Source organism: Bubalus kerabau, chromosome 2 (assembly GCF_029407905.1).
Source record: "Bubalus kerabau isolate K-KA32 ecotype Philippines breed swamp buffalo chromosome 2, PCC_UOA_SB_1v2, whole genome shotgun sequence".
In the NCBI taxonomy this organism is placed as follows: Eukaryota; Metazoa; Chordata; class Mammalia; order Artiodactyla; family Bovidae; genus Bubalus; species Bubalus kerabau.
The window spans coordinates 56,914,233-56,937,496 of record NC_073625.1 but is presented as its reverse complement, the minus strand read 5'-3'; the positions used below and the strand labels follow the sequence as shown (position 1 = coordinate 56,937,496).

The following is a 23,264-nucleotide window of genomic DNA, read 5'->3' as shown; positions in this document are numbered from 1 at the left end:
TGGAAAACAACGCAGGAGTTCAGGAAGCAAAATTTCATGACCAGTATCCACCAGTTGGCTTTCCTGGTAGCTTAATGGTAAAGCATCCACCTTCAATGCAGGAGACTCAGACAATGCAGGATTCGAGGGTTTGATACCTGGGTTAGGAAGATCCCTTGGAGAAGGAAATGGCAACCCACTTTAGTATTCTTGCCTGGGAAATCCTAGGGACAGAGGAGCCTGAGGGGCTACAGTTCATGGAGTTGCAAAAGAGTTGGACACAACTTAGCAACCACACAACAACAGTCCACCAGCTAAAGCTAAGCTACATCAGATAGGACTGCTTTTCTTAGGAAGGTAATAGCACATACATCTTCAGATATCTCATTTGCATTGAATGCCACTTGCTTTGAAATATTATTTTCATATTCATGCACCTTTCATTTTCTTATTCTAATAATATTCTTTTCCTAGTTTCTGGATGTGTCATTGGTCAGAGTGCTAACATCGCACAAGTGTTCAGGCCAGAGATCATCTTCACTTTACAGGTAAAAAAATGTGTGGAAAGAATTTCAAAGTCAAGTTTATTCTGTAAGTCAGTGGCAGAGACAGAGTCCAGTCTAGATCTATCAAAAGTTGATGCTTTCTCTCTCACAACCACTTCCTTCCCAAAGTGTTGCTGTATTTTGGCTTTCAATATGAGGGGCTTATGTTTCACTTTATGCTAAGCTAACGAGTTTATTCAAGTAGAAAATAGCAACGCAACTCAGGTATTCTTGCCTGGAGAATCCCATGGACGGAGGAGCTTGGTGGACTACAGTCCATGGGCTCTCAAAGAGTCAGATACAACTGAGCATCTGAGTAGCAGCAGCAGCAAGTTTATAGCATTCTTTGCACAAATAACAATTCAATAGCTAAAAACATGGGTGTTAAAAAAATTCTATGAAAGTTTTCCTAAGAGAATGGAGCATAAGATGTTCATTTATAAGGCTCTATCAGCCAACATATGTGTTGTGTATGTACATGTCTTTGTATATATTTAGACTCACATGCATGCACACAACAAGCACAGATTTCCTTATTTAAAAAGTGCCCAAGTTCTTTCTGATTAGCAGCATAAAGAAACTACAGGAAAATGCAAGTTTAAGATGGTTCCAACTTTTGATAATTGCTAACAGTAGTCACACAGTGATTTTATTCTTCATTCCATGTCTCTTGTTATTTAATTAGGAACTTATCTAATATAGTAAAGGCTAAACACACACCATCACCATCACAGATACGTTAACAAGCTAGGAATCAATATGGTGAACTCATTCCAGAAGTCCTCAAGACTTTGAGTTATGTAGAAGCCACTTCTATTATATTCAGCTCAGTTCAATGCTCAGTCGTGTCCAACTCTTTGCAACCCCATGGACTGCAGCATGCCAGACTTCACTGTCCATCACCAACTTCCAAAGCTTGATCAAACATATGTCCATCGAGTCGGTGATGCCATACAACCGTCTCATCCTCTTGCACAATTGCAGTGACAGGGTCCAGTCTAGATCTACCCAACTCCAAAGTCGATGCTTTCTCTCTCACAACATCCTTCCTGAAATGCTGCTGTATTTTGGCTTTCAATATGAGGGGGCTTATGTTTCTATTGTATTAATGTTTTAAAATTAAGAACATTAACGTTTCATTACATTCCATGGAAGAAATGCCTACTGTAAGAAAAACTTCCACTTCAGCATGAATTTCGTTGGAGAAATGTCAGAGGCATCATACCCAGAGGGAATTAGAAACAGCATAAAGCTAAAACTAAAAATATGTTTTTCAGAAAAAATTTATTCCCTGTGGCATAATTTTTTTCCCTCCCTATAACCAATTGCTATATGGAAATTAGATTCCTCTTGATTCTAGCAACCCCCAAGGAATAAGATCATCCTTCCAGCTGGGAAGGGAACTAGGAAAGATAAGTTGCTCTTTGACTTCAAATATTCTATTTTTCTGCTGCTTTCTGTACCTGCCATTAGTGGTTTGGCAAAAATATTTGCCCTTTTAGGTTTTAATTTTCCTTATTGGTTGTTGCAATTCTCAAGAAAGTGAAAAGACTAGGAGCCTGGACATAAAGCTGGAAAAAGTCCCAGTTTTCATAAAGGGAAAAAAAAATCTCAAGACACTTAATAAAATGCTTAATGGGCTATTTGCATATAGAGTCTTTAAAAATCCATCTAATAGCCCTAAAAAGCATTGTTACAAACACTTATTTATCAAAGCATAGTTACTATGCTTTGCAACACTTTAAAAAAACTAAATAAAATATTCCAACCATTAAAACTGTATTTTTCCTCTTACTCTCTTGACCTGGCATTAATACAGAATCTCCATTCAAGGGGGCCTTATTTACACTTTGGGACCTTCCTTTTATTCCAAACATACAGCAGTAATAGATGAAGATAAAGTGGAAAAGTAAAAAGACAGTTATTATATTATACTCTAAAAAGAAGAAAAAGAAATTGATGCAGACTACAAAGCAGCAAGAGGAGAGCAAGCTGATGACCCAGGAGTGTGGCTCTGGAAGCCAACAGAGAGAATGGGCAGTTTGGCTCTGATCAGGTAAATTGATCCACAAAAGACAGAGGCCAGAGTTAGTTCATTGGTAAAGGCTGATGTGGATCCCTGGCCTCTAAAATATAATTCAGAATTTCTGCTGCTTGACTGTTGCTTGACTCTAGGGTTTCTGCACCCCCACAGACCTAGAGAGAGAAGACACACCCTCGTGAAAGGGAACTGCTTGAAACAAGCCATCCCGCTCAGTGACTGAACCGCCTTCTCTCCAATGGCCTCCTTGAGATAAACTGGTTCTGCCCCGAGGCTCAGCAACCGTCAAACCACTGGACAGTGTGAGGCGAGTCCACAAAGGAGTGAAAACAGGAACAAAACCAACATCTGAAGACCCAGCAAACCAAATGTTCAGGAAGCATCTAGAAATACAATGCCAAGAAAGACAACTGCCAAAATCATGAGGTAAATGTGGTTAGAATAAATGAAAAATAATAGAACAGTCTGAAAAGAAGACTTAAAAATAAGTGTTTTAAGATACTTAAGGAAGAAATAAAGGGAAACATTTTCCTCAAAATGAAAAAGTAAAAGGGAGAGAAAATATTATGAAACAAAATAAGCACAAGTAAATCAAGAATAGATGAATATGAGATATAACTAATGACAAGGATTAGAAATGAAAAATGTAGTCATAAATATACTTTAAGAAATGGGATAAACTATTGAACATAATGGAAGATGAAAATTAGCTAGTGGAAATCTTCACCCAGAAATGGTGATTCGATCGAAAAGTGCTCCCATATTCCTACTGGAAAGTACATAAAAAGAAAATGAAGGGATGGTGGAGAAATTATATTTAAAGAGATTAGCTAAGGCTTTCCCAGAATTGAAAATAAGCCTAAATTTTTAAATGAAAAGGGTATTCTAAGTACCAAAGATGATGGATGAAAATAGATCCAAACAGGATATATTACAGTCAAACTCTCTAAGAAAATTTAAAAATGTCTAGGCAGAAAGATGGATTATCACCTATTTATGATTTATTATTATTACTATCAGCAAAGATAGATGCATAGAGACAGGAGAATTGTATCTTAAATGTCTTAAAGGCAAATAATCAGCCTAGACTTTTATATTCAGAGAATGATGGATTTACTAAGATTAAGAATTTACCACACATATCTTCCCAACTAAAAAACAAAAAACAAAAAAGCTGTTAAGAAGTATCCTTCATCATGAAGAACATTGAACTTAGAGAAAAGGCATTGGAACACAAGAAAAACTGTGAGTATGGAAACATATAATATTTTGGTGACAGTATTACTGACTATAAAAATAAATTATATCTATAAGCAAGAAAATGAAAGAGCAGGAAAGAGGAAATAAAGAAACAAAAAGGGTAGTGAGCAGAGAAAAGAAGCAAAGAAAGAAAGAAAATATGAAAGAAGAAACAATCGCAGCTATATAAATAACTCTAAATAAAAGATAAACTTACCTTTTAAAATGGCTGAAATTAACAGATTGAATAAAGAAACAAAATCTAGTTGTCTTTTGCTTGCAAAAGACAAGATTTGTATTTTTGTATTTTAGAAATTTAAATATTTGTATTTGTATGTATATGTATTTTAGAAATTTAAATACATGTCTTTAATATATGTATTAATATATGTTATTAATAAATCAATATATGTTAATTTATATGTCAATATTATATATTAATGTTAATATGTTAATACTAATTAATATTAATGCCTATTAATATATGTTATTAATAATTACTGACAAATTTAATGTATGTATTTGTATTTTAGAAATTTAACACAGAGAGTTGTATAGTTCTGCAAGATGTGGACCCTGAGACAGGCTGAGTGGAGTGCAAGGGACCTCCTTGTATCTTTTGATGTTGTAGAGATTTATGTGAATATATAAAGATTACAAAGAGAAAGTTACATACTATTTAAAAAAAAAAGGGATGGAGAAAAGATATATTTTTCAAATATCAACCAAATAAACTTTTCGATGAAACAGAAATAGATTCACAGACATAGAGAACAGACATATGGTTACCAAAGGGGAGAACGGTAGGGAAAGGACAGACTGGGAGTTTGGGGTTAGCAGATGCAAACTATTATATATAGGATGGACAAACAACAAAGTCCTACTGTTTAACACAGGGAACTACATTAAATACTTTGTGATAAACCATAATGGAAAAGAATATGATAAAGTATCAGTTCAGTTCAGTTGCTTCAGTTCAGTTCAGTTCAGTTCAGTTCAGTCACTCAGTCGTGTCCAACTCTTTGTGAACCCATGAACTGCAGCACGCCAGGCCTCCCTGTCCATCACCAACTCCCTGAGCTCACCCAAACTCATGTCTGTCAAGTCAGTGATTCCATCCAGCCATCTCATCCTCTGTCGTGCCCTTCTCCTCCTGCCCCCAATCCCTCCCAGCATCAGTCCTTTCCAATGAGTCAACTCTTCGCATGAGGTGGCCAAAGTATTGGAGTTTCAGCTTTAGCATCAATCCTTCCAAAGAACACTCAGGACTGATTTCCTTTAGGATGGACTGGTTGGATCTACCTGCAGTCCAAGGGACTCTCAAGAGTCTTCTCCAACACCACAGTTCAAAAGCATCAATTCTTTGGCACTTAGCCTTCTTCACAGTCCAACTCTCACATCCATACATGACCACTGGAAAAACCATAGCCTTGACTAGATGGACCTTCGTTGGCAAAGTAATGTCTCTGCTTTTGAATATGCTATCTAGGTTGGTCATAACTTTCCTTCCAAGGAGTAAGCGTCTTAATTTTATGGCTGCAGTCACCATCTGCAGTGATTTTGGAGCCCAGAAAAATAGTGTCTGCCACTGTTTCCACTGTTTCCCCATCTATGTCCCATGAAGTGATGGGACCAGATGCCATGATCTTCATTTTCTGAATGTTGAACTTTAAGCCAACTTTTTCACTCTCCTCTTTCACTTTCATCAAGAGGCTTTTTAGTTCCTCTTCACTTTCTGCCATAAGGGTGGTGTCAACTGCATATTGGAGGTTATTGTTATTTCTCCCAGAAATCTTGATTCCAGCTTGTGTTTCTTCCAGCCCAGCGTTTTTCATGATGTACTCTGCATATAAGTTAAATAAACAGGGTGACAATATACAGCTTTGACGTACTCTTTTTCCTATTTAGAACCAGTCTGTTGTTCCATGTCCAGTTCTAACTGTTGCTTCTTGACCTGCATACAAATTTCTCAAGAGACAGGTCAGGTAGCCTGGTATTCCCATCTCTTTCAGAATTTTCCACAGTTTATTGTGATCCACACAGTCAAAGTGTAGTCAATAAAGCAGAAATAAATGTTTTTCTGGAACTCTCTTGCTTTTTCCATGATCCAGCCGATGTTGGCAATTTGATCTCTGGTTCCTCTGCCTTTTCTAAAACCAGCTTGAGCATCTGGAAGTTCACGGTTCACGTATTGCTGAAGCCTGGCTTGAAGAATTTTGAACATTACTTTACTAGCTTGTGAGATAAATGCAATTGTGCTTTAGTTTGAGCATTCTTTGGCATTGCCTTACTTTGGGATTGGAATGAAAGTTGACTTTTTCCAGTCCTGTGGCCACTGCTGAGTTTTCCAAATTTGTTGGCGTATTGAGTGCAGCACTTTCACAGCATCATCTTTTAGAATTTGAAATAGCTCAACTGGAATTCCATCACCTCCATGAGCTTTGTTCATAGTGATGCTTTCTAAGGCCCACCTGACTTCACATTTCAGGATGTCTGGCTCTAGGTGAGTGATCACACATCATGATTATCTTGGTCATGAAGATCTTTTTTGTACAGTTCTACTGTGTATTCTTGCCATCTCTTCTTAATATCATCTGCTTCTGTTAGGTCCATACCATTTCTGTCCTTTATCGAGCCCATCTTTGCATGAAATGTTCTCTTGGTATCTCTAGTTTTCTTGAAGAGATCTCTAGTCTCTCCCATTCTGTTGTTTTCCTCTATTTCTTTGCACTGATCACTGAGGAAGGCTTTCTTATCTCTCCTTGCTATTCTTTGGAACTCTACATTCAGATGCTTATATCTTTCCTTTTCTCCTTTGCTTTTCACTTCTCTTCTTTTCACAGCTATTTATAAGGCCTCCCCAGACAGCCATTTTGCTTTCTTGCATTTCTTTTCCATGGGCATGGTCTTGATCCCTGTCTCCTGTACAATGTCACAAACCTCCATCCATAGTTCACCAGGCACTGTATCTATCAGATCTAGTCCCTTAAATCTATTTCTCACTTCCACTGTATAATCATAAGGGATTTGATTTAGGTCATACCTGAATGGTCTAGTGGTTTTCCCTACTTTCTTCAATTTAAGTCTGAATTTGGCAATAAGGAGTTCATGATCTGAGCCACAGTCAGCTTCCGGTCTTGTTTTTGCTGACTGTATAGAGCTTCTCCATCTTTGGATGCAAAGAATATAATCAATCTGATTTTGGTGTTGACCATTTGGTGATGTCCATGTGTAGAGTCTTCTCTTGTGTTGTTGGAAGACTGTGTTTGCTATGACCAGTGCGTTCTCTTGGCAAAACTCTATTAGCTTTTGCCCTGCTTCATTCCGTATTCCAAGGCCAAATTTTCCTGTTACCCCAGGTGTTCCTTGACTTCCTACTTTTGCATTCCAGTTCCCTATAATGAAAAAGACATCTTTTTTGGGTGTTAGTTCTAAAAGATCCCGTAGGTCTTCATAGAACTGTTCAACTTCAGCTTCTTCAGTGTTACTGGTTGGGGCATAGACTTGGATTACTGTGATATTGAATGGTTTGCCTTGGAAATGAACAGAGATCATTCTGTCGTTTTTGAGATTGCATCCAAGTACTGCATTTCGGACTCTTTTATTGACCATGATGGCTACTCCATTTCTTCTGAGGGATTCCTGTCTGCAGTAGTAGATATAATGGTCATCTGAGTTAAATTCACCCATTCCAGTCCATCTTAGTTCTCTGATTCCTAGAATGTTGACATTCACTCTTGCCATCTCCTGTTTGACCACTTCCAATTTGCCTTGATTCATGGACCTGACATTCCAGGTTCCTTTGCAATATTGCTCTTTACAGCATCGGACCTTGCTTCTATCACCAGTCACATCCACAACTGGGTATTGTTTTTGTTTTGGCTCCATCCCTTCATTCTTTCTGGAGTTATTTCTCCACTGATCTCCAGTAGCATATTGGGCACCTACCTACCTGGGGAGTTCCTCTTTCAGTGTCTTATCATTTTGCCTTTTCATACTGTTCATGGGGTTCTCAAGGCGAGAATACTGAAGTGGTTTGCCATTCCCTTCTCCAGTGGACCACATTCTGTCAGACCTCTCCACCATGACCCGCCTGTCTTGGATGGCCACACATGGCATGACTTAGTTTCATTGAGTTAGACAAGGCTGTGGTCTGTGTGATTAGATTGACTAGTTTTCTGTGATTATGGTTTGTGTGTCTGCCCTCTGATGCCTCTCGCAACACCTACCGTCTTACTTGGGTTTCTCTTACCTTGGACGTGGGGGTATCTCTTCACAGCTACTCCAGCAAAGCACAGCCGCTGCTCCTTATCTTGGACGAGGGGTATCTCCTCACAGCTGCCCTTCCTGACCTTGAATGTGGAGTAGCTCCTCTCAGCCCTCCTGCACCTAGTCATGTCCAGCTCTTTGGACTCGGCATGCCAGGCTTCCCTGCCCATCACCAATTCCCAGTGCTTGCTCAAACTTACATCCATCGAATCAGTGATACCACCTAACCATCTTATCCTCTGTCGTCCCCTTCTCCTCCTGCCTTCAGTCTTTTCCAGCATCAGGGTCTTTTCCAATGAGTCAGTTCTTCCCATTATGTGGCCAAAGTATTGGAGCTTCAGCTTCAGCATCAGTCCTTCCAATGAATATTCAGGACTGATTGCCTTTAGGATGGACTGGTTGGATCTCCTTATGGTCCAAAAGACTCTCAATCCATCCTAAAAGAGAGTATATATATATATATATATATATATATATATATATACACACACACATATGTGTGTGTGTGTGTGTATAATGTAACTGAATTGCTTTGCTGTACAGCAGAGATTAGCACATTTACAACATTGTGAATCAATCATGCTTCATTAAAATTTCAAAGAAAGAAATGTAGCAATATTAATGCCATATAATAGAATGAATAGAGCAATATTCAGTTCAGTTCAGTTGCTCAGTCATGTCCGACTCCTTGTGACCCAAAGGACTGCAGCACGCCAGGCCTCCCTGTCCATCACCAAATCCCGGAGTTTACCCAAACTCATGTCCATTGAGTCGGTGATGCCATCCAAACATCTCATCCTCTGTCATCCCCTTCTCCTCCTGCCCTCAATCTTTCCTAGCATCAGGGTCTTTTCAAATGAGTCAGCTCTTCATATCAGGTGGCCAAAATATTGGCGTTTTAGCTTCAACATCAGTGTTTCCAATGAACACTCAGGACTGATCTCCTTTAGGATGGACTGGTTGGATCTCTTTGCAGTCCAAGGGACTCTCAAGAGTCTTCTCCAACACCACAGTTCAAAAGCATCAATTCTTCGGCGCTCAGCTTTCTTTATAGTCCAATTCTCACATCCATACATGACCACTGGAAAAACCATAGCTTTGACTAGATGGACTTTTGTGGACAAAGTAATGTCTCTGCTTTTTAATATGCTATCTAGGTTGGTCATAACTTTCCTTCCAAGGAGTAAGCCTCTTTTAATTTCATGGCTGCAATCACCATCTGCAGTGATTTTGGAGCCCAGAAAAATAAAGTCTGCCACTGTTTCCCCATCTATTTGCCATGAAGTGATGGGACCGGATGCCATGATCTTCGTTTTCTGAATGTTGAACGTTAAGCCAACTTTTTCACTCTCTTCTTTCACTTTCATCAAGAGGCTCTTTAGTTCTTCTTCACTTTCTGCCATAAGGATGGTGTTATCTGCATATCTGAGGTTATTGGTATTTCTCCTGGCAATCTTGATTCCAACTTGTGCTTCTTCCAGCCCAGCGTTTCTCATGATGTACGCTGCATATAAGTTAAATAAGCAGGGTGACAATATACAGCCTTGATGTACTCCTTTTCCTATTTGGAACCAGTCTGTTTTTCCATGTTCAGTTCTAACTGTTGCTTCCTGACTTGCATACAAGTTTACTCAAGAGGCAGGTCAGGTGGTCTGGTACTAGAATACCAGACCACCTGACCTGCCTCTTGAGCAATATTATTGCCATACAAAATCAAATACAGGACAAAAAATAACAGGGATTAAAAGGGACCACTCTCTAATAATCGAAGAAGCAATCCATTGAGCAAATATAATATTTATGACCTTAACTACAGGGCTTACCCAGTAAAGAATTTGCCTGCAATGCAGGAGATGCAAGTTCTATCCCTGTGTCAGGAAGATCCCCTGGAAGAGGAAATGGTACCCCACTCCAGTATTCTTGCCTAGAGAATCCCATGGACAAAGGAGCCTGTAGGGTTACAGTCCATGGGATTGCAAAGAGTTGAACACGACTGAAGCAACTGAGCGTACCTATAACAATACTCAGACTTAAATGATTGACAGTCTCATAGAATTACCTGGAGACATGGACCAAAGCCATAGTCTTAGTGGTAGACTTTCATACATCTTTATCAGAAGCCAATAAATTAGATCAAAATTGTAAGGATCAGAAGATTTACAAAATAAACTAGTTTTATCTAATAGATACCTAGAACTCTGCCTCCAACAAAAATTACACAGGACATTTCAAAAATTAACCACTTACTGGATCACTAAGAAATTTCAGCAAATGTCGAAGAGTTAATATGATACAAATCATGTACTCTTATAAAATCACCTTTTAAAATACCCAACCCTAAAAGCTGCATTAAAAAGCTGCAGTCCTAAACACTTCTTCCATAAGACTTTCCAAAAGAAGATTAAAAAATATTTAGAACTGAATTACTTATCAAAACTTGTGGAATTCAAATATCTACTTTTAGAGGTAAAATTATATACTTAAATATGTTCATTAAAAAATAAAGATTGAAAAAAAAGTTATCACAAGAGCTAAATAAATAAATAAGGTAAGTATAAGAATAGAAATAAAGATGGGAGTAGAAATGAATGAGATATAAAACAAGAAATAATAGAATCAAAAAACTAGAGCTGGATCAAGTAAAAGAAAGAGAACAAATAAAAATATAAGGAATTTACAAATCATGAGTAAATGTTTTGAGCAATTTAATACCAATAAATTTGAAAAATTATACATTTGTAATTATCCTGAAAATGATATGCATTAAAATTAGCTCAAGAGAAATAGAAAAGCTGAAAAAAAAAAAAAAAAAGGTACACATTCAAAATGCACCGATATCAGTGCCTCCCCTGGTGGCATCACATGTGAGTTTCAAATGAAAGGTCAGGATGGTAGGTGCTGAGAATTGTAGGTAGTTATTTGGGACTCAGACATTTCATGAATGGAGAATTCTGTGCAGTTTATTCCCCAGCAGAGAATTAGAGCTATTCATTTAAAGATGGTTAATTATTCTCTGTCTATGCTGGGGAGTCCAACTTCTTGTAAATAATACTGAAACAAGAGTTTGTTGGTAAGTAATCTTTGGGGCTTCCCTCATAGCTCAGTTAGCAAAGAATACACCTGCAATGCAGGAGACCCTGGTTTGATTCCTGGGTCAGGAAGATCCCCTGGAGGAAAGAAAGGCTACCCACTCCAGTATTCTGGCCTGGAGAATTCCATGGACTGTATAGTCCATGGGATTGCAAAGACTCAGACACAACTGAGTGACTTTAACTTCACTTCATGTCAATCTTTGCAGTATTGATTACTGCCTTAGGGATAGACTCTCAACTTCAGAATTTCTGGATCAAAAGTTTAGCATTCTTCACACCAAATGGATTCACCAATGGAGAAAAGACCATCCCAGTACCAGCTCCCAGAACTGTAGGGTGGTCTTCACTCCAGGGTTACACAGAGCTAGAACAGGCTGGCCCTCAGGACCAACCCACCATTCTGGGCACACTGGCTCACTCAACCACTGTCTGGAGAACACACTTCCGTCAACCTTTATGACTAGGGAGATCACACAATTTATGATCTGAACCTAGACATATAGTAAATTGCATGTCAGGATGACAGATATAAATGGAGACAGTCTTGAGAAAATGGGATGTATCATCACCCTAATCATGACCCACAGTGTCCAGAACATCTCCCCATAAATCTGACTTGATCCTCTGTACCCTCACCCTCACCCACCTTCATAGTATTCACTAAGCCCTCCAGGTCTACAATCAGCAGATCCTCATACATTCCATCTCTTTGATAAATGTTTCTTTCACCTCCCAAATTCACCAGAAACCTGGCTCTCCCTGTGAAATCTCTTCTCCCTTCATATCTCTTGAGTGGAGACTATTTTTGCTCTCATACTCTTTGATTCTCAGGGTGAGACTATTATGAGACTCAAAGCTGTCCTCTTTGCTTCTCACTGTCATTTCCAAGCCATTTTCCCACCTTTCTTGGAAGCAAAAGAAGCTCCTGCACTTTTGAGGTTTAGGCTCAGTTTCAGTTCAGTCGCTCAGTCATGTCTGACCCCAGAGACATCGCGACCCCATGGACTGCAGCATGCCAGGCCTCCCTGTCCATCACCAACTGCCAGAGTTCACCCAAACTCATCTCCATTGAGTCAGTGATGCCATCCAACCATCTCATCCTCTGTCGGCCCCTTCTCCTCCTGCCCCCAATCTTTCCCAGCATCAGAGTCTTTTCAAATGAGTCAGCTCTTCGCATCACATGGTCAAAGTATTGCAGTTTCAGCTTTAGCATCAGTCCTTCCAATGAATATTCAAGACTGATTTCCTTTAGGCTGGACTGGTTGGATATCCTTGCAGTCCAAGGGACTCTCAAGGGTCTTCTCCAACACCACAGTTCAAAAGCATCAATTCTTCGGCGCTCAGCCCTCTTTATAGTCCAACTCTCACATCCATACATGATCAGTGGAAAAACCATAGCCTTGACTAGACGGACCTTTGTTGGCAAAGTAATGTTTCTGCTTTTTAATATGCTGTCTACACTGGTCATAACTTTCCTTCCAAGGAGTAAGCATCTTTTAATTTCATGGCTGCAGTCACCATCTGCAGTGATTTTGGAGCCCAGAAAAATAAAGTCTGACACTGTTTCCACTGTTTCCCCATCTTTTTGCCATGAAGTGATGGGACCGGATGCCATGATCTTAGTTTTCTGAATGTTGAGCTTTAAGCCAAGTTTTCACTCTCCTCTTTCACTTTCATCAAGACGCTCTTTAGTTCTTCACTTTCTGCCATAAGGGTGGTGTCATCTGCATATCTGAGGTTATTGATATTTCTCCTGGCAGTCTTGATTCCAGCTTGTGCTTCATCCAGCCAGAGTTTCTCATGATTTAGGTTACTGCTGCTGCTGCTAAGTCGCTTCAGTTGTGTCCAACTCTGTGCAACCCCAGAGATGGCAGCCCACCAGGCTCCCCTGTCCCTGGGATTCCCCAGGCAAGAACACTGGAGTGGGTTGCCATTTCCTTCTCCAATGCATGAAAGTGAAAAGTGAAAGTGAGGTCACTCAGTCATGTCCGACTCTTCGCAACCCCATGGACTGCAGCCCACCAGGCTCCTCCATCCATGGGATTTTCCAGGCAAGAGTACTGGAGTGGGGTGCCATCGCCTTCTCTGCATGATTTAGGTTACCTGACTTGAAAATCTCGCCCTTCTTTATTGCTGTCCCTGGTGAATTCTGTGTCCTTCCTCTTCCTGCTTTGGGAATCGGTCCCTCCATCAACCTGTATCTCCACATCAATTCCTGTCATGGTGATCAGCAATTTCAACCATTACTGTGACAGATTGGGTATTTGATGATATTATGATATGTGGTCTTCCCCGGTGGTGCTAGTGGGAAAGAACCTGCCTGCCATTGCAAGAGACTAAGAGACTCAGGTTCAATCCCTGACTTGGGAAGATACCCTGGAGGCAGGCGTAGCAACCCACTCCACTATTCTTGCCTGGAGAATCCCATGGATTGAGGAGCTGGCAGGTTACAGTCCATAGCGTCACAAAGATATTATGTAGTTATTGTTAGTTGTTTTAAATGTGATGATGTAACATGGATATGTGTTGTTTTTTTTTAATGACTCCTTGTTTTTTACAGGTGCATTCTGGTATATTCACAGATATCAATATGTGGTGTTTGGGTTTTCTTCCACTGGTAAAAGCAAGTTGGACATGAGCTGATAATTGTTGAAGGTGGGTGATGTATACATGGAGGTTTATTATACCCTTCTTTCTGCCTTTGTATATGCTGAAAGTTTTCCATGATAAAACATTAAATAAAGTCTCTGTAGGTGTCCCAGCCAGCACCATGGTCTCTCAGTTCCTTGACTTCTTCTCCACTTGAACCTCTTAATGTCATACTTAAGCCTTTCAACACAAATTACTGTAAGCAGATAGGGCATGGAGTCCCTGGAGAAAGAGAACCAGGCATGGCTTTGTTGACATAAGAGAAACCATTTTTGTCCTAAGCCATTTTGTGATCTAAGCCTGGGTACAGTGTTTGTCCTCTTACGAGTCTCAGTAATTAATGATCTTAAGGAAACAAAAGAAGGCAGCAACAAACTGCTATCAAGCAAGAGAAGTAACAACAGCAAAAATAATAAATCAGTTGCATAGACTCCCAGTTCTGTTTCAGTGGTAAGGATTAGCCTGAAGTCCTCAACCACCATGATGATGTTGACTTTTTCTGACTTTTGTGACTTCAGTCAACTAAAATTTGCACTCTGTTGACTTTTGCCATAATTCTGTATTAAATTTTCCTGTTCAAATCCCTTCATGAATATGCATTTACTGACCAAGCACATTCATGAATATACATGAGCCATTAGCTTAAAATTTCACCAGTCTTGCTTCTGGGGAAACACTGCTTTGGGAAAGCTTCCGGGTGTACTGCAATTATAAGTCCTTCTCCTGATCTTTGGCTTGACACTTACCAAGAAATGAACCCAGTTTTCTGGTATATTACAACCTTCAAAATCTTCAATTCAAGCTTCTCACTCTCACACTTCTACTTCCTGTATTTTCAAGCCCACTTATTCTAGTAAATTCCAATTCCAGCCTTCTCAATCTCATTAAGATCTTCATTTCACTGACCTGACAGCAACTTTCTCATATATCTCCCCACCCATTTTTGTATTTACTTGCCCCCTCATCTATCTTGAGTGATGTAAGGAAAATTCTTGCAATGGCCTTGCCTTGTGGCTCAGATGGTAAAGAATCTGCCTGCAATGGAGGCCTGGGTCCAATCCCTGGGTTGGGAGGATTCCCCTGAAGAAGGGCAACCCACTCCAGTGTTCTTGCCTGGAGAATCCCATGGACAGAGGAGCCTGGCAGATTCACGAGATCACAACGAGTTGAATACGAATGAAGCGACTTAGCATGCCCTTATTTTTTCGACTTTCTGACTTATCTGGCTAACAGAATCCCAGCACTGGCTGCAATCAACCATCTGCCATCCTCCGACTAGCACTTGAACATCCAAATGGGCTGACTGATTTCTCTTTAAGTTCATGTGTACAACATTCAAACACACTCAAGCTGTCCAGCAATCTACCAACATTTTTCTAATAAGGCTGTCTACCCACTGAAATGACTAATTCATCAGCCTCTTCTTTTTGATTAAACCTCCATATTCTCCTGCCCACCCATTTCAGCCAACAAACTCCCTCAAAGTTTTACTGAAATGACAAAATCCATCTTACCTTACCTTCTCAAAATCCATCTTACCGTCTTGTTACCCAACCTTTAAAACTCCTGCTTCTGTATCGGCTTCTTCCTATCTATTTCTTCCTTCTTTCAAAGACCAGTTTCTCTTAGTGCACTTGAAACATTTTGCCTTCTCAAGGATTTAGATCCTTTGATCTAAATCCCCTCCCTCTCTACATTGAACTCTCCCCTCCCTCTCTACATTGTTAATCTACCAATTCAAAGCTGTCTCTCTGAAGATTCTATTCACTTCTCCTAAAATTTATCAAACAACCCAAGGGTTGTCATTCAGCTGATACATACAAAGTACTAGTTGTTAAAATAGTCAAGTACTGGTTGTTAAGTATCCACTACTTTAAGCCCTCATTACTGCTATTGCTTTGAATTTCTACTAGGTTACAAGCCCCAACCTAGAAGCAAGATCTAAGCCAGCACAAATCAAATGAAGTTTGCATATGAATCATCTGGAGGTCTCATTAAAATGTAGATTATGATTAAGTAGATTTGAAGTGGTGCCTGCAATTCTGCAAAATACCTCAAAACTCCAAGGTGATGCATCATTCTTCGACTAACCAGATTTTTGAGCTTTTTAGAAACAAAGTGACAGACTTCTATGTGGTAGAGGTACAAGCAAGGATGATGTAAATATGCCAAGTACAGCAGAGGCATTGAACTCTCAGAAGGGATACAGGTCATATTTCTAGAGTAGAGCCCTGGGGCCCTCTGCTGGGTCATTTAGTCCCCACATTATGAAGTGGCCCAGGAGTGCCCACTGGCAGCAGTGTGGACTCAGTGTAGTGTGGTTATTTAATAACATACTTGAATATTTTAACAACAGGTACATTTTACAAGTATGCATGTGCCAGTTGAATGCCAACCCTTATGTCGTATCATACATTTTCAAAGAAGTCAACAGAATCATCAGAGAGACATCCTTGAACTCAGATTAAGAACATTCTTAATGTGTCAACCAAAGATGAAGCAGGTGGAGCAAAAGGAATTTCTTACCTCTGAAGGGGTTTGATCCCAGGTAGTATAAGAATTTGGTTGAGAAAATGTAGAAGTTGGACTAGGTCAAACCCTGGATTCTATAAATCCTACTCCAGTAGAGTCATTATCCTTCTAGGATCACCTTAAAAAAAAATGGACTTCAAATTGCAGTTTACTCTATGTCATAGTTTACAGACTATAAGACTTTTTCAGAAAGAAAGATTTAAAAATAATTAATGGGTTAAAAATACACATTTGTTTCCAATCTTTCTAGTTGTTTTCTAATTTTCTTTTTGTTGACTTAGTGCTCCTGACTAATATGTATGCAAATTTTGCACATTTGCAGGAGAGAAGTCAATGAGCAAAAATCAATTATATTTCTAAAAACTAGAGGGAAATAATTGGAGAATTAAGTTTAAGTGAAGAATTTCATTTATAACAGCAGATAGAACATTATACCCTGAAAGATAAGTTGAAAAAACTTTGTGCAAGATCTGTGTACTGAAAACTACAAAATACTGCTGGAGGAAGACATAAGTTAAGGGAAAATACACGATGCCATTGGATGGGAAGATTTAGTATTGTTAAGATAATGATTCTTCCCAAATTTATCTATAGATTCTATATATCCTTAATCAAAACTCCTTAGACTTTTTGTCATAGAAATTGATGAACTGATTCTACAGTTTGTGAATTGTGAATTTATCTGAAGCCTCATCACAAAATACCTGGAATAGCCAAGACCATTTTGAACAAAAATGAAAGATTTACACTACCTGATTTCCTGACATAAAATAAAATATTCATGACACTGTAGTGTTGAAGTAAGGATCAATGGAATAAAATAGAGAGTCCAAAAGTAGACCACTCACTTGTGGGGCCAGTTTTTGACAAAGGTGCTAAAATAATATTTGATGAAAGGACAGTCTTTTTGACAAGTTGTTCAGAAACAATTGGGTATCTGTGTGAACAAAACTGATCCTCACCTCTTACCACACATAAAGATTAACTCTGGATAATTTATTACTCTGAATATTAAAGTTAAAACTAGAAAACTTTGAAAAGAAAATAGAACTTCTAAAATGATCTAGAAGTGGAGAAAAAGATTTACTAGGACACAAAAATTGCTTTAAAAATCATTTCTCAGCCTTTTGACTAAGATCAAGTGTAGTATGGGGGCTTTCTTGATGGCTCAGAGGTAAAGAATGCCAATGCAGGAGACACAAGAGACACAGGTTTGATCCCTGGGTCAGGAAGATCCCCTGAAGCCTCCTGCATAGCAACCCACTCCAGTATCCTTGCCTGGAAAATTCCATGGACAGAGGGGCCTGGTGGACTATAGTCCATGCAGTCACAAAGAGTCGGTCATGACTGCATAGCTGAGCACGAGGATGAGCATGCACAAGGACTTTGAAAACAGTTTGGCGCATTCGTATTAAGGGAGACATATGCTTTACATAAGACAAACTGCCAATTCCACTGCCACATTTTACCCAAGAGAAATGAAAACATGTCCTTAAAAGGACATATATAGCAGCTTCACTGATAGCGTCAAACTGAAAAAGGCCCAGGTATCTTTGCAGCCAAAGATGGAGAGCTCTTATACAGCCAGCAAAAACAAGACCAGGAGCTGACTGTGGCTCAGATCATGACCTCCTTATTGCCAAATTCAGACTGAAAGTGAAGAAAGTGGGGAAAACCACTAGACCATTCAGGTATGACCTAAATCAATTCCCTTACGATTATAGAGTAGAAGTGTCAAATCGATTCAAGGGATTAGATCTGATAGAGTGCCTGAAAGCTATGGACAGAGGTTCGTGACATTGTACAGGAGGCAGGGATCAAGACCATGCCCAAGAAAAAGAAATGCAAAAAGGCAAAATGGTTGTCTGAGGAGGCCTTACAAATATTTGAGAAAAGAAGAGAAGCTAAAGGCAAAGGAGAAAAAGAAAGAAATACCCATCTGAATGCAGAGTTCCAAAGAATAGCAAGGAGAGATAAGAAAGCCTTCCTCAGCAATCACTGCAGAGAAATAGAGGAAAGCAATAGAATGGGAAAGACTAGAGATCTCTTCAAGAAAATTAGAGATACCAAGAGACATTTTATACAAAAATGGCCACAATAAAGGACAAAAATGATATGGACCCAACAGAAGGAAAAGATATTAAGAATAGGTGGCAAGAATACACAGAAGAACTGTACAAAAAAGATCTTCATGACCCAGATAACCACGATGGTGTGATCACTCACCTAGAGCCAGACATCCTGGAATGCAAAGTCAAGTGGGCCATAGGAAGCATCACTATGAACAAAGCTAGTGGAGGTGATAGAATTCCAGTTGAGCTATCTCAAATCCTAAAAGATGATGCTGTGAAAGTGCTGCAATCAATATGCCAACAAATTTGGAAAACTCAGCAGTGGCTACAGGACTGAAAAAGGTCAGTTTTCATTCCAATCCCAAAGAAAGGTAATGCCAAACAATGTTCAAACTACCACACAATTTCACTCATCTCACACACTAGCAAAGTAATGCTCAAAATTCTCCAAGCCAGGCTTCAACAGTACATGAACCTTGAACTCCAGATGTTCAAGCTGGATTTAGAAAAGGCAGAGGAACCAGAGATCAAATTGCCAACGTCCAAGGATCATAGGAAAAACAATAGAGTTCCAGAAAAACTTCTCCTGTTGCTTTATTGATTATGCCAAAGTCTTTGACTGTGTGGATCACAAAAACTGTGGAAAATTCTTCAAAAGATGAGAATACCAGATACCTTACCTGCCTCCTGAGAAATCTGTATGCAGGTCAGGAAGCAACAGTTAGAACTGGACATGGAACAATAGACTGGTTACAAATTGGGAAAGGAGTATGTCAAGGCTGTATATTGTCACCATGCTTATTTAACTTATATGCAGAGTACATCATGAGAAACGCTGGGCTGGAGGAAGCAGAAGCTGGAATCAAGATTGCCAGGAGAAATATCAATAACCTCAGATGTGCAGATGACACCAACCTTATGGCAGAAGGCAATGAAGAACTAAAGAGCCTCTTGATGAAAGTGAAAAAAGAGAGTGAAAAATTTGTCTTAAAACTCAACATTCAGAAAACTAATCTCATGACATTCAGTCCCATCAGTTCAGTCCAGTCACTCAGTTGTGTCTGACTCTTTGCAACCCCATGAATCGCAGCACGCCAGGCCTCCCTGTCCATCACCAACTCCCAGAGTCCACCCAGACTCACGTCCATCGAGTCAGTGATGCCATCCAGCCATCTCATCCTCTGTCATCCCCTTCTCCTCCTGCCCCCAATCCCTCCCAGCATCAGTCTTTTCCAATGAGTCAACTCTTCGCATGAGGTGGCCAAAGTACTGGAGTTTCAGCTTTAGCATCATTCCTTCCAAAGAACACCCAGGGCTAATCTTCTTTAGAATGAACTGATTGGATCTCCTTGCAGTCCAAGGGACTCTCAAGAGTCTTCTCCAACACCACAGTTCAAAGCATCAATTCTTTGGCACTCAGCTTTCTTCACAGTCCAACTCTCATATCCATCCATGACACTGGAAAAACCATAGCCTTGACTAGACAGACCTTTGTTGGCAAAGTAATGTCTCTGCTTTTCAATATGTTATCTAGGTTGGTCATAACTTTCGGTCCCAACACTTCATGGCAAATAGATGGGGAAACAATGAAAACAGTGACAAATTTTATTTTCTTAGGCTCCAAAATTACTGCAGATGGTGACTGCAGCCATGATATTAAAAGATTTTTGCTCCTTGGAAGAAAAGCTATGACCAACATAGGTAGCTTATTATAAAGTAAAGACATTACTTTGCCAACAAAGATCCATCTAGTCAAAGCTATGGTTTTCCCGGTAGTCATGTATGGATGTGATAGTTGGATTATAAAAAAAAAAAAGCTGATCACCAAAGAATTGATGCTTTTGATTTGCAGTGTTGGAGAAGACTCTTGAGAGTCCCTTGGACTGCAAGGAGATCCAACCAGTCCATCCTAAAGAAAATCAGTTCTGAAAATTCATTGGAAGGACTGATGCTGAAGCTGAAATTCCAGTACTTTGGCCAACTGATGAGAAGAACTGTCTCATTTGAAAAGACCCTGGTGCTGGGAAAGATTTAAGGTGGAAGAAGAAGGGGATGACAGAGGAGGAGATGATTGGATAGCATCACCAACGGGATGGACATGAGTTTGAGTAGACTCCGGGAGTTGGTGATGGACAGGGATGCCTGGTGTGCTGCAGTCCATGGGGTCACAAAGAGTCGGACACGAGTGAGCAACTGAGCTGAACTGAACTGATCTGTCAACAAATAAATGGATCAACAAATTGTGAAATTCACAATGAAATACTTATTAGCAATAAAATGAACTTAATTCTTTATGCACGTAATATGGATAAATTTTTGAAACATTAAACTGAGCCAAAGAGACAGAACTAGAGAGTACTTACTATATAAATCATTTGTATGAATTTCTACAACAGACAAAACTTATCTTTAATAGTGGAAAGCAGATAAGGGAAGGGACAGGAAATTGATTGCAAAGGGGCATGAGGAAACTGCTTAGGGTGATGGAAATGTCCAATATCTTTTTAAAAAATTTGTTTTATTGAAGTATTGTTGATTTACAATGTTATGTTAATTTCTACTGTTCAGCAACTCCAATACTTTGCCCACCTGATGCGAAGAGTTGACTCATTTGAAAAGACCCTGATGCTGGGAAAGATTGAGGGCAGGAGGAGAAGGGGATGACAGAGGATGAGATGGCTGGATGGCATCACCGACTCAACGGACATGGGTTTGGATGGACTCTGGGAGTTGGTGATGGACAGGGAGGCCTGGTGTGCTGCGATTCATGGGGTTGCAAAGAATCAGACACAACTGAGCGACTGAACTGAACTGAACTCTTCAGCAAAGTGATTCAGTTATACATATATATATTATTTTCCATATTCATTTCCATTATGGTTTATTATAGGATACTGAATATAGCTCCCTGTGCTATAGAGTAGGACCTTGTTGCTTATCCATTCTACATATAATATAGCATCTGCTAACCCCAAATTCCCAACCCACCTCTTCCCCTGCTCCCACTGGCAATCACGTCTGTTCTCTATGAAATGTCCCGTATCTTCATTGTGTTGGTGGCCATATTTGCAATTAGCCTTGGAGGAAGCGAGCAATGTTCTTTCTCTATCAAGTAAGTGAAAGTCAGTTTCCCAGATTCTGATAAAGGCACTAAGAGACAGCAAGCAAATTTCTTCCATTTTCTCCTAAATGCTTGGCCTTCTGTAAGAACATTGATTTGTTCTGTGACTTTTTCAGCAAGGTGCTTGAAGACCCCCTGTGGAAGCAATTCACAAATGTGAAACTTCAGGGTTTGTGTACTGCTTTCCTGGGCACTATTTGTTTGCCCTAATCATGTTGTAATAGCCCAGCACAGAGCCCATGGTCCCAGCAATCCTCGTATCCTTTTCCCTTGACTTCTTATCCACTCCAAACCTTGGATTCCTGCCTCTGTCTTCTGTTTCTGAGTCCAGAGTGATGCAGAAGCTGACAGAACACTTCACCAAACCCAAGTCCATTGAAAATTCCCATTGTCATGCTTAAAGTTCATCTTTCTGAATCTCAGAAAAACTTCAGTTCCCCTCTTCCAATTCTCTACCACAGTCACATGTTGATTGTGTCAGGCATCCTCTCTCTTCAGTTCTCAAAGCTTCCTGCCCGTGACTTTGCTTCCGCTGATACTGAGAAGATGAGGCCATCTTGAGGCCAACGGGACTCCCTCAGTTACATGTCTTCAATCCTCTACTTTTAAAAAAAAATGTTATTTTGCTGTGCCGTGCAGCACTCAAGATCTTAGTTTCCTGACTAAGGATTGAACCTGTGACCCCTGTATTGGGAGCATGGACTCTTAATCACTGGACCCCCCAGGGAAGTCCCTCAATTCTTCACTTTTTTGTGCTCCTGTGATTACAGTTTTGCCAGGAACCTAGACCTGGTGGAGACCCCTTTCTCTGTGTTCACTCCTGGTGCTGTATTTGCCAGTGGGATCCATTCTACAGTTATGCTGCTCATTGTCATCAAGGCTTTCATCCCTTTAAAAAAAACATCTTATTCCGTATATATTTCAGAACTTTTACACAAAGCCACCGCTTCCTTTATCAATTGTACCTTTTATCACAATTATACCAGTTTGCCTGTCCACCAACTATATGTGAGAGGGCATCTCACAGTTCCCAGAAGCACTATATTAGTCTGTTCAAGCTGCTATAACAGAACATCATAGACTGGGTAGCTTATAAACAACAGAAACTTATGTCTCACAGACCTAGAGGCTGGAAATCCAAGGTCAGGATGCTAACATGATCAGATTCTGGTAAGAACCCTTTTTCAGACTGCAGACTGCCTGACTTCTCACTGTGTCCTCATATGTCAAGAAAGAAGGCAGGAGAACTTTCTGAGGTCCCACTCTTTTTTTTAATTGGGGTATAGTTGCTTTACAATGTTGTGTTAATTTCTGATGTATAATGAAGTGAATCAGGTATATATATAATGTAACCCCTCCTTCGTGGGCCTCCTCCTGGCCTCCACCCCACCCAGGCCAGCACAGAGCACCGAGCTGAGCTCCCTGTGCTGTGCAGCAGGTTCTCACCAGCTGGCTGTTTTACACGTGGTGGTGTACATGCATCAGTCCCAGTCTCCCAGTTCATCCCACCCACCCACTGGTGCACCTCTTGGTTATCTACATCTGCATCTCTATACCTGCCCTGCAGATAGATTCATCCATACCACTTTTCTCAATTCCATATATACATGTTACTATATAATATTTTACCTGGGTCCATCCACATCTCTACAAATGATCAAATATTTTCTCCTTTTATGGCTGAGTAATATTCCATTGTATATATGTACCACATCTTCTTTATCC

General features: G+C 39.9%; 1 long non-coding RNA gene across 1 annotated transcript; it reads left to right on the top strand.

Annotated features, from left to right (window-relative positions):
* Positions 1-462: 462 nt before the first annotated feature.
* On the top strand, positions 463-13,915 carry LOC129644746 (uncharacterized). The gene is made up of 3 exons (XR_008710953.1): positions 463-527; positions 2,719-2,991; positions 13,726-13,915. It is a non-coding gene; the product is annotated as an uncharacterized LOC129644746 (long non-coding RNA).
* The last annotated feature ends 9,349 nt before the right edge of the window (positions 13,916-23,264 follow it).